The following is an 11003-nucleotide window of genomic DNA, read 5'->3' as shown; positions in this document are numbered from 1 at the left end:
TTAAAAATCAAAAAAAAAAAGACCCTGAGGCAATTGTTTATTACAGTCACCTTGGTAATCCATATCAAGTTTTGAAATTTATTTATTTATTTACTTACTTACTTAGTTACCTATTTTACATTCTAACAGAAGTTTCCCCTCCTTCCTCTCCTCCCAAGCCCTCCCTGTCAATTCCCATCTCCCACCCTCCCATCTACTCCTCTTCCTTTTCTCATTTTATTAGATAAAAGAAGCCTAGTGCTAGTGCTACAGATTGCCTGCAGAAAAGAAACACATACAGCCCAAGTCAGTTTCCCCTAGAAAAAGAGTGACACATAGATTTGTGCAGGAGAATTCTCTCAAGAACACCATTAGTTATAGAGTAAAGAAAACAGATTAATTGGTTGGAGAAACCAATCTGTTGTTTAGTTTCAAGAGGGTCCTTGGCCATTCCTATAAGACTATATTAGACTAGAGATGTCCTTCCTGAATTATCCAGATCCAAATTAAGGGACCAAACTTTGTACCTGTACATTTACCCCCATATCAATAAACAATGACTATCCATAAAAGAAGTGTGCAACTTTAGTTGAGCCAAGACCTTTATCCAACTGCAATGTCTTGAGATGAAGTAAGATGTGAAATACCAGCAAGGACCAGCAACAGTAGTGGAGAGTGATCATTTCAGCTCTGGAGGGAAAATCTGAAATAAGAGCTCAGGATCATCTACAGTCAGTTTCTGGAACCCCTTTGGTGAAGGAAGGCAGAGAAAAGTGGAGCAGAGTTGAAAGAAGAAGAGGTCAGAGGATTAAGAGATGTGAGAGAAGATTTGTTCTGTCAGTGTAAGAGCTTTGAAAATCAAACTCTTCACATTCTTCATACCTTACAGTATATTTAGGCTGTTCTATAGTAGAAAAATGTTTCTATAAATGCAAATAAACCAATACTTAGGTAGGAGTTATAAGAAGAAAGCAGCACAGACTCAGCATCAGTGTGACCATGCCAAAGGACACAAAGGGAAGATTATGTTCAGTAAACACATCAGGCCACTGAGCCATCCTCTTTCCTACCATACCCACAGCAGGGAGATTCACTTTGCAGGCTAAACCTTGGTCCTGGATTCTGTTTTAACAAAGAGAGAAGTATTTCCTTATGGCACCCCTTCGACCCACTTTCAAAATGTTATAGGTGAAGTAGGGCAACCATTTCATAACTCAAGAGAAATGGGGTATTTTTAAGTTTTTTACCACTTTGTAACATTCACCCTTTTCAGAAAAGAAAGAAATTTAAATTTTAAAGCTTGAGTATATTTAGCCAAAACTTGTCTCTAAAGTTAAGGCAGCTTTCCCAAGCAGGCTGGACTATCCAAATGAGAAAGCATGGCTTTTCCAAGGGATTATCTTGTACACCAAGTTCTTATACAACTTTAATAAGTTTTTAAACACCATATTAGAAACCTACCAGTTTTATCATCCCATCAGTCACTGCCAATCACTTATTTACAAACAACTGGCCTATTATCTGCCCCTGATTGCCTAGTGTGAATGTAGAAGGCTATCTGTTTACAAGAACTCTAGGAACTTTAGAGCTAAACAATGTAACACTGAAATCCCTTGCTATGTACATGTTTTCCCAGTGGGAATATTTGTATTTGGAAATCTTTCCTTTGCCACTGCTTCTTCAGCCAACCCTTTAAGCCTCTTTGCATTACTGTTTTCATCTGAATTGCAGAATATATATATTACATAAAAATAGCATTACAGGTACAGTTTTAAAACTAATTAGATGATTGCCCATGATGGAAGCTGGACTAGAATTTTTTTTCTGATTTATCATAAACAGTGACATAAATAGAAGGGTGCTGTGGAGTAAAGAATAGTTTCTGCACTAGCATACCAATGTGCAATGATTTCTAATGGCTTCTAAAAAGTAATGGAATCCACTTAGTCCACAGTACTGATTGATCAGACATGACTTTATTTCATTACTGGTAACACTGACAGCATTTGTTATTTTCCTAGGATGACTTCATTCCTTATACAACCAAAGGCCAAACAAACTGTATGGCTGTTCCTATAATTTATTCACAAAAAGGAGATAAAGCAATAAATATAAACCACATAAATAAAAGATTTATAAACACTACTTGTCTACTTCTCACATCCCCTCTACTACCTCTGGTAAAAGCTAGAAAACAAAACAAAAAGTCACTGTGAAAGTTTGTGTCATAGAGAGCTTTGACATTGAACTGCTAAAAGTTAAAGTATATGAGCACAGGTATGGGATACTTATGCTAGAAAAGGCTCCCCATTTTCAGCTTTTCAGACATTATTTATATTTGTTTATAGGTTTTATTTTATGAAGAAAAGCTATGAATGTAAAGCAAGAATATATAGAGAATATTTAGTAAGTTTAATGGTACTGAATATATAAGCTAATGCTTAACTTTACAATCAAATGTAAGGATCATTACTGACCCTTTCTCCAGAGTTTACAGTCTTTTAGGGCCACGGAATATATAGAATTGTCATGTAATACAATTCTTCTTGGTAACATTTTTTCCTTTTAAAAGAATTTAATTCATTTATTTTTATTTTGTATAAACATGTTTTTTCATAAGTATTCTGATCATGTTTCCCTTCCTCCAACTCACACCAGAAAGCATCAACCGTGTTTGCCAAAATATGTAAGAGCTCTCTTCCACAATAGGACTTTACCATCAGTTTTCAAAGAGCAACCAAGAGCTTTGGCAATAGCCTGAGATGTTTGGAGGTTTTCATAGTCCCCTGTTGGCCAATGACTCAATTACATGTAATCCATTCATTCCTAGTACTTCGTATTTCACTTAGTGATGAACGATATCAGGTTGGGATATTATTGTCTCTCCCAAAGTTTGGTGATTCCATTTAAATTTCTTTCATATATGTACATATTTTAGGAAGTTTATATAGTAGTAAGTTTCCATATGACCCCTCATGTTACCCTTAGTTTTAGTTGTCCCTCCCCATACTCACTCCATTATCCCTTTCTTCTATCCTCCTCCCCATGTAATCTTCTGACTCTAGAGCTTCCATCCCATCTCTCAATGAGTATATATTCTGTTTTATACTTGTGTGCAGGGTGTTCTTTCTCTTTCACTCCCTTACTTGATATCTAACTTCTGTAGTAGTACAGACTATAGCAATGCATAATAAAGTTTTAAAAAAATTATAGCCACATACAAGAAAATTGTCTTTTGGAGGTCTGGGTTACCTTACTCAGGATGATTATTTTTAGCTTCATCTAGTTATCTGAAAATTTAATAATTTCATTTTTAGTAGTTGAATAATATTCCATTATGTAAATAAACAACATTTTCATTATCCCTTCATCAGTTTGATGAACATGTAAGCTGTTTTAAATCTCTGGTTATTATCAATAGAGTAGTGTAGCCTCCCCACCCCCAGCCTGGAACCTGCTGGCTCAGGGGTGGAGTTTCCTGCTCATTCGTTCTGCCACGCCCACTGCTGGACCATGCTGCTTTGCTGCTTGGAGCCACACACGTGTTCACCCTGTTACTGGACCCCGAGTTATTTGGTGGGAAATCGGGTTCCCTCCTCCTTCCTTTATAACTGGATGTCGGAACTAGTAAAATGGGGCTTTGAACAGGATGAGCTTGTCTTGGCCTCGTTTCTTCTCCCTCCCCATATAGCTTCCTCTCTTTTCAGCTCGGAGCTGCCATCTCAGTGGAACCGTTCACATTGTGGGCTGCTGGCCGGCCCCAAACAGAGTAGCAATGAACTTCTAAGAGTATCTATATAATAGGATGGAAAGACCTTTTGGTATATAACCAAAAGGGGTATAGATGGATCTTGAGGTAGATATATTCCTAGCTTCCTGATGAACCACCACACCAATGTGTATAGTGGTTGTACAAGTTTGCATTCCCACCAGCAATAGATAAGTGTCTTCTTTACTATACGTTTTTGCCAACATGAGCTTTCAGTTTTATCATTGGTCACTGATATTCTGATTGGTATAAGAAGATGTATCAAAAGATGGCCTAGTTTGCCATCACTGGAAAAAGAGGCCCATTGGATATGCACACTTTATATGCCCCAGTACAGGGGAACTCCAGGGCCAAAAAGTGGGAGTGGGTGGTTAGGGGAGTTGGGGGGAGGGTATGGGGGAATTTTGGGATAGCATTGGAAATGTAAATGAGGAAAATACCTAATAAAATATTTAAAAAAGAAAAAAAAAAAAAGAAGAGAACTCACAGTAGTTTGGATTTGCATCTCCCTAATGATTAAGGAGTTTGAACATTTTTTATGTATTTCTCAGCCATTGTGTTTCATTTTTTCCCAATATTTGAGGTATAACAACTATTTTTTCTTTTAGTTTGTGGGCTATAGAACCATGGATGAGAAATAAATCAGATTGTCTGACAGGCCAGAGTTCACTCATCTTTCATGCACACCAGTGGATCCCAGATATGTCTCTGGACAAAGAAACTCATAAAGAATTGTTTTCAGTGCTCAGGCTTTAACCAAGACCAATTAAATCACAATTGCTGGAAGACATTGCCATCAGTCATTTTGTAAGCTCCTCACATGATTTGTGGACACAGAAAAATTTAAGACTGTAAACTTTTTTTCAGAGATAAAAAAATCTTTATTAACTTTTATAAATAAAATATTTATCATATCATAGTGCTCTATGTCTATGATTTTTTTCCAGAGCATTTTTATTAGGCATTTTCCTCATTTACATTTCCAATGCTATCCCAAAAGTCCCCCATATCCTCCCCCACACTCCCCTACCCACCCACTCCCACTTTATGGCCCTGGTGTTCCCCTGTACTGGGGCATATAAAGTTAGCAAGTCCAATGGGCCTCTCTTTCCAGTAATGGCCGACTAGGCCATCTTTTGATACATATGCAGCTAGAGTCAAGAGCTCCTGGGTACTGGTTAGTTCATAATGTTGTTCCACCTATAGGGTTGCAGATCCCTTTAGCTCCTTGGGTATTTTCTCTAGCTCCTCCATTGGGAGCCCTGTGATCCATCCAAACGCTGACTGTGAGCATCCACTTCTGTGTTTGCCAGGCACCAGCATAGTCTCACAAGAGACAGCTATATCAGGGTCCTATCAGCACAATCTTGCTAGTGTATGCAATGGGGTCAGCGTTTGGAGGCTGATTATGGGATGGATCCCTGGATATGGCAGTCCCTAGATGGTCCATCCTTTTGTCTCAGCTCCAAACTTTTTAAGACTGTAAACTTAAGATTATTCTTTCAGGTATAAATCATATCTTCTGATTTTGAATTTCTTTGTCACTGATAATGTTCCTATCAAAAGTCCTTAACTTAGTATAATATAAATTTCAAAATCAAATCTCCATTATGAAATAAGATCATCCATGTTTGAAATATAGGTGAAAGGAGTAATATACTACTTTCCTAACCTATGTATTCTGAAGAAGCTGGCCCCTCAGAGAGAAGCCTTACATCATTTATTTGAGGATCTGTTCCTAGGCTGATGGAAAGACAAACAGCAAAATAAAAAGAACAATGTAAAAGAAAAGATGTGCTAAGACAGGAAGGAATTTTTCAAGAGAGATACAGAATGCCATTCAAAAATCATTGCAAGTGAATGTTTTAGGAACTCATGGGAACATTTCAAATAACTCTCACTATAGGCTTAGTAAAAGTATCACTTTATACATAATATAGACTAAATCCTCCCTGTACTCCATCAACAAGGTTATATATTGAGTTATTAACCCCTGTTATGATGGTATAGGTTTATGTGAGTGCATGAGATAGGACATCCATTTTGTAATTAATGTCCATATGAGATGATATGTCCAGATGATGCCCAAAGAACATGATATCATGATCTCAAGTTTCACAATTTAAGAATACAGCAAAAAGATACCTTAACCTGCAAACCAATATGAAAGCCCTCGCCAAAACCCAACCCTACCAACATCCTGATACCTGACTTCCAGCCTTGAATGCTATAAAAATAAAAGGCATAATAAGTTATTCTAATTTAAGCTACCCAGTCTAAAGTATGTACAATTTTGTTATGGTGGCCCAAGCAGACTCATAACATTCTGTCTTTAAAACACAAACTCAAGAATGTCATCTCTTTAATATTAGCAGTAAAAGTAAAAATTCATAAAAGTTGAATTTAAACTTTTTTCTAATGTTCCATATTTGCTTTCATCATTCTATTTAATCATTCTTTCAAGTTGAAGTTCAAATTAGATTTAAACACACACACAGAGGGGTAGGAAGGGAGAGAGATAGAAAGATAGAGAAGACAGACAGAGAGAAGAAAGACAGAGAGACACAGAGAGTAAATTTATTCACATAGAAATAATGTGAAAGTTTAAAGTTTTAGCTCATCTTCCCAGGTATTTTTATATGGTTGAGATGTGTCAATACACAGTGCATATTTTATTCAAATTTTAGCTCTGGAATAAAGTTATTAATTTTTGGTCTTAACAGACATCGTGTCCCCCTTTGTCCTTTCTACATGTGTTCTGTGTTTTTCGACATAGTCTTCACATTTACTCAAAGGTCTTGAATATTCTCTACCCCGTAATAATATATACATTTTTAGATTCCTATCTACATTCCAAAGTGCTAGACACTTCAACTTCCCATTTATCTTTTTTCTCTAATGCATTCAACTTAGTTATTATTTCTCTTCTTCGGCCCTTTAGATTTTTTCATGAACTTTACCATTCTACTTTAATCAGTGGAAGTATCAAAATGCTATATGAGTTACACTTGTACTGTGTTCTCTTCCTGTTTTCAATTCCCTATCTCTACCTAAGTGTATAATTTCTTTATGGAAATACTTGTATTATCTATATCTGTTTCTCCCACTGTGCTCAGTGTAGTATCTTACCCCTAGGAGGCCTCCATAAATTCATATTCAATTCATGAATGATCATTAAAGTATCTCAACTGTAAGCCATGCATGTGTCACTGCTCTTTATACTTGCTAACTATATCCCAGCAAATATTAAAACACGACAAGATATTATTTCTGTGTCACTGTGTTTATGAAAAACAATGGGGTTTCTGAAAAACAATGCATTTTACTTAAGAGTGTGACTATGTTAATATAAAAATATGCAATGGATGCCATTAGGTGGAAGTATTTATAACAACACTGTTTGCATCTCTGTTGACAGATGAAATATTTCACTAAGTGATTGTTCTAGACAGGCAAATATCCTCAAGATATATTTCAAAGAAACAAGTGAGCTAGGTAAACTAGATTACATTCTTCTCATATACTGAGGGCCATATTTGAAACAAATCAGCTAGCAAGAAAGGTTATGTAATACAATTCAAAGTGGTTGGACTTTCTGGGGCCAATAGAAGCACTAATGTTTCTATAATATAAATGAAATGTGAAGATAATGGGAATATAAGTAATGAAAGACTTTATAGCTTCTACAGTTGCATATAAACTGTAGTTTTTGTCTCAAAATCATTTCTGCTGTGCTTATGTCCTACTGATAACCACACATGTCTAATGTATTTTTTTTGCCCAATTCTGTCCCTTTCAAGTCAATAATATTGAGTCCTGATTATTAGGACTGGAGGAAACATTACAATCATGCACTTATTTATTTGTCAAGATTATAACTATATGATTCCGAGTCCAAAATATCCTAACACAATCTTTTGTTCAGTACTCGTCAGGTAAAGAAGTGGAATACATATTGAATGCAGTGACTTGTTCAGGGCACTAGTTAGCTGTTGATGTCTTTACAACAGTCCTGGCCTTTAATATAATTTTCTCCTAATAACTCCTCTTTGCATTTGATTAAATAGGCTTTATGCATTCTATGAATCAGTCAGTGACTCAGTCATATGTAAATATTTATTAATGTAATTTTGTTAGTCTATACATATACATGAGGTTATTCTTATCAAATATGTATTTCAACCTGAAATGGTGAAAATTATATCATGTAATATATGTAAGCTTATTGGAACAAACTGGCTCACGTGCCTATTCTCATTAAAATAGTAATTTTAATAACTTTGATCTTGTGGCCTTTAGATGAAGCATGAACTTTCTAGTTACCCATAGTTCTAAATATTCCTTATTGCTTTATACAGAGCCACATCACATATTTGGTACCTGCCTGACCTGTGGAAATATTTGATATCTGCTCTTCGTAATGACATGTCAATTGTGTAGGATTAAAGTGTTCCTGCAACTTGCTAATCTGAGGAAAATATGATGAACTTTTCTTTAAACATTAAATTTTCTTTTTTCATATTTTTTATTGGGTATTAATTTCATTTACATTTCCAATGCTATCCCAAAATCCCCCACACGCTCCTCCACCCACTCCCCTACCCACCCACTCCCATTTCTTGGCCCTGGCGTTCCCCTGTACTGAGGCATATAAAATTTGCACAACCAATGGGCCTCTCTTTCCACTGATGGCCAACTAAGCCATCTTCTGATTCATATGCAGCTAGAGACACCAGCTCTGGGGGTGGGGTAATTGGTTAGTTCATATTGTTGTTCCACCTATAGGATTGCAGATCCCTTCAGCTCCTTGAGTACTTTCCCTAGCTCCTCCATTGGGGGCCCTGTGATCCATCCAATAGCTGACTGTGAGCATCCACTTCTGTGTTTGCCAGGCCCCGGCATAGTAACACAAGAGACAGCCATATCTGGGTCCTTTTAGCAAAATTTTGCTAGTATATGCAATGGTGTCAGCATTTGGAAGCTGATTATGGGATGGATCCTTGGATTTGTTCCCAATTATAAGAAGGGGCAAAGTGTTCACACTTTGGTCTTTATTCTTCTTGAGTTTCATGCGTTAAGCAAATTGTATCTTATATCTTGGGTATTCTAAATTTCTGGGCTAATATCCACTTATCAGTGAGTACATATTGTGCAAGTTCTTTTGTGATTGGGTTACCTCACTCAGGATGATGCCCTCCAGGTCCATTTGCCTAGGAATTTCATAGATTCATTCTTTTTAATAGCTGAGTAGTACTCCATTGTGTAAATGTACCACATTTTCTGTATCCATTCCTCTGTTGAGGGGCATCTGGGTTCTTTCCAGCTTATGGGTATTATAAATAAGGTTGCTATGAACATAGTGGAGCATGTGTCATTCTTACCGGTTGGAACATCTTCTGGATATATGCCCAGGAGAGGTATTGTGGGATCCTCCTGTAGTACTATGTCCAATTTTCTGAGGAACCTCCAGACTGATTTCCAGAGTGGTTGTACAAGCTTGCAATCCCACCAACAATGGAGGAGTGTTCTTCTTTCTCCACATCCTTGCCAGCATCTGCTGTCACCTGAGTTTTTAATCTTAGCCATTCTGACTGGTGTGAGGTGGAATGTCAGGGTTGATTTGATTTTCATTTCCCTGATGATTAAGGATGTTGAACATATTCCATTTGAAATAAGATCGTCCATGTTTGAAATATAGATGAAAGGAGTAATATACTACTTTCCTAACCTATGTATTCTGAAGAAGCTGCCCCCTCAGAGAGAAGCCTTACATCATTTATTTGAGGATCTGTTCCTAGGCTGATGGGAAGACAAACAGCAAAATAAAAAGAACAATGTAAGAGAAAAGATGTGCTAAGACAGGAAGGAATTTTTGCTAACTATATCCCAGCAAATATTAAAACACGACAAGATAGTATTCTGTGTCACTGTGTTTATGAAAAACAATGGGGTTTCTGGATGCATTTTACTTAAAAGTGTGACTATGTTCATATCACAATATGCAAAATCATTAAACTTTCTACTGGATTAAAAACTTGATTCCACTTGTAAAGTTCTTGTTTTATGCCAAACGTTTTAGAAATATATGAAATTAAGTATATATGGTTGCAGATCCCTTTAGCTCTAGCTCCTCAATTGGCGGAACTAAAGGGATCTGCAACCCTATAGGTGAAACAACAATATGAACTAACCAGTACCCCCATATCTCGTGTCTCTAGCTGCATATGTATCAGAAGATGGCCGAGTCTGATATTATTGGAAAGAGAGTTCCCTTGGTCTTGCAAACTTTATATGCCTCAGTACAGGGGAATGCCAGGGCCAAGAAGTGGGAGTGGGTGGGTAGGGGAGTGGGGGGGGAGGGTAATGGGAACTTTTGGGACAGCACTGGACATGTAAATGAAGAAAATACCTAATAAATTAATGACATTCTGTTATACTCATAGATTAGTTCCTTGTTTAGCCATCATCAGAGAAGGTTCCTCCTGCTGCACATGGGAACAAATGCCCACAGCCAGAATACAGACCTTTGAACTCTCAGCCCTAAATGGGATGTCTCCATCAAATTCCTCCTCTCCAAGCTCAGGGAACCATGTGGAAAATGAGGTAGAAATAGTGTAAGGACCAAAGCAGATTGAGGACATCAAGAAAACAAAGCCCATTAAATCAACATGAGCAAAATGAATTCACAGAGACCAGGGCAAGCATGCACGGGGCCTGCACTGCTCTGTACCATGTCCTCTATGTATGTCCTTCAGGTTTACCATTTTTCCCCAAGTAAATGCATTTTATTGGTTCTCATGCTCAGAAAAAAGCATTTTCTCTTTCTACTCTGGGGCTAGGAGAAATACTTAGTTTTAGTTTATGCTCTTGTCCCTTTTCAAGGTACTATACCCACATGGTATGGTCAAGGAATACCTGTTTATTTAGCTTGTGTTGTGCCTTTAATCCCAAGACAATCAAACGTACCTAGTCTTATGGGATTCCTGAGTTTAAGAACCAGTCTCTGATTACTGTAACTTCTCTTTGGTTCATTTTCTTATTTTGGTTTCTCTTTTCCAAGTTAAATGTGATACTTTTGTTTAATAATATTATATATTCTTGTATTGTAGTTTTAAAAACGAATGAATGAAGCTGGGCAGTGGTGGTGCCCAGAACTTTGGAGGCAGAGGCAGGAGGATTTCTGAGTTTGAGGCCAGCCTGGTCTACAGAGTGAGTTCCAGGACAGCCAGGGCTACACAGAGAAACCCTGTCTCAA

Source organism: Mus caroli, chromosome X (assembly GCF_900094665.2).
Source record: "Mus caroli chromosome X, CAROLI_EIJ_v1.1, whole genome shotgun sequence".
NCBI classification, from domain to species: domain Eukaryota; kingdom Metazoa; phylum Chordata; class Mammalia; order Rodentia; family Muridae; genus Mus; species Mus caroli.
Note: the sequence above shows the minus strand (reverse complement) of the source record.